Below are 2,362 nucleotides of genomic sequence, written 5' to 3' on the forward strand. Positions count from 1 at the left end.
ACCTGACCCCCTGGCATGGGGGGGGGGGTGCAATTCCACCATGGCAAGGACATCTGGAATCAGCACAACAGGACCCTCCCCCAGAAGACCAGCAGGAACAACTCCCTAGCACCAGGTTTACTGATCACAGAGAACTGCAAAACTTCAGCTCTTGGGGAAACCTGCATTTGCAGGTTTTTAAAATTATTCTCAGTCTTTCAGTTTTATTTTTTTCAGCTATTTTCCTTTTCAGTTTTAATTCCTTTTTAATTTTTATATATATGATAAATATATTTTTAATTTTTGGTTTCCTTTAATTGTATTTTATTGTATTCTTATATATATATATTTTTTTCCTATTTTAAGATAATAAATGTTTTGAGAATTCCATCCTAAAGCAACAGAATACACATTCTTCTTGATTGCAGATGGAACAGTCTCTAGAGTAGATCACATACTGGGTCACAAATCACATCTCAACCAGTACCAAAAGATTGGGATTATTCCCTGAGTATTTTCAGACCACAATGCTTTAAAACGTGAACTCAATCATAAGAGAAAATTTGGAAGGAACACAAACACTTGGAGGTTAAAGAGTATCCTACTAAAGAATGAATGGGTCAACCAGGAAATTAAAGGAGAATTAAAAAAAATTCATGGAAACAAATGAAAATGAAAACACAACTGTTCAAAACTTTCTGGTTACAGCAAAGGCTGTCCTAAGAGGGAAGTGCATAGCAATGCAAGCCTTTCTCAGAAACTTAGAAAAATCTCAAATATATGAGCTAACCTTACATCTAATGAGCTGAAGAAAGAACAGCAAACAAAGCCTAAACCAAGCAGGAAATGAGAAATAATAAAGAATAGAGAAGAAATCAATGGAATAGAAAGCAAAAGAACAGAACAGATCACTGAAACTTGAAGCTGGTTCTTTGAAAGAATTAATAAGATTGATAAACCCCTAGCCAGACTTATCAAAAGAGAGAGAGAGAGAGAAAGAGAGGACCCAAATTAATAAAATCATGAATGAAAGAGGAGAGATCACTACCAACACACCAAAGGCATACAAATAATTTTAAGAGCATATTATGAGCAATTGTATAAACAAATTAGGCAATCTGGAAGAAATGGATGCATTCCTGGTAATTTATAAACCACCAAAACTGAACCAGGAAGAAATAGAAAGCCTGAACAGACCCATAACCAGCAAGGAAATTGAAGGAACGATCAAAAATCTCCCAACAAACAAGAGTCCAGGGCCGGATGGCTTCCCAGGGGAATTCTACCCAACATTTTTCACAGCACTGGAACAAACAATCCTAAAATTTGTATGGAACCAGGAAAGACCCTGAATAGCCAGAGGAATGTTGAAAAAGAAAACCAAATCCGAAGGCATCACAGTTCTGAACTTTAAGCTATATTACAAAGCTGGTATCATCAAGACACAAAAACAGACGCATAAATCATTGGAACAGAATAGAGAACCTAGAAATGGATCCTCAACTCTGTGGTCAATGAATCTTCGACAAAGAAGGAAAGAATATCCAGTGGAAAAAATCTCTTCCACAAATGGTTGGCAAAACTGGACAGCCACATGCAGATGAATGAAACTGGACCATTTTCTTGCACCATACACAAAATAAACTCAAGATGGATGAAAAACCTAAATATGAGACAGGAATCCACCAAAATCCTAGAGGAGAACACAGGCAACAACCTCTGTGTCCTCAACCGCAGCAACTTCTTGCTAGACACATCTCTGGAGGCAAGGGACACAAGAGCAAAAATGAACTATTTAGACTTCATCGGGACAAAAAGCCTTTGCACGGCAAAGGAAACAGTTGATAAAACTAAAAGGCAACTAACAGAATGGGAGAAGATATTTGCAAACGACATAACAGATAAAGGGCTAGTATCTAAAATCTATAAAGAACTTACTGAACTCAACACCCGAAAAACAAAATATCCAGTGAAGAAATGGGCAGAATACATGAACAGACACTTCTCCAAAGAAGACATGCAGATGGCCAACAGACACATGAAAAAATGCTCAGCGTCACTTGGCATCAGGGAAATACAAATCAAAACCACAATGTTGGTGAGGATGCAGAGAAAGGGTGCCCTCGTATACCCTTGGTAGGAATGCAAACTGGTGAAGTCACTCTGGAAAACAGTATGGCGGTTCCTCAAGAAGTTAAAAATAGAGCTACCCTACAACTCAGAAATTGCACTACTAGGTATTTACCACAAAGACACAAATGTATTAAACCGAAGGGGACCTGTACCCCAGTGTTTATAGCAGCAATGTTCACAATGGCCAAACCGTGGAAAGAGCCCAGATGTCCATTGACAGATGAATGGATAAAGAAGATGTGGTAGATGT

This window comes from Ursus arctos, unplaced genomic scaffold (genome assembly GCF_023065955.2).
Source record: "Ursus arctos isolate Adak ecotype North America unplaced genomic scaffold, UrsArc2.0 scaffold_10, whole genome shotgun sequence".
Classification (NCBI taxonomy): Eukaryota; Metazoa; Chordata; class Mammalia; order Carnivora; family Ursidae; genus Ursus; species Ursus arctos.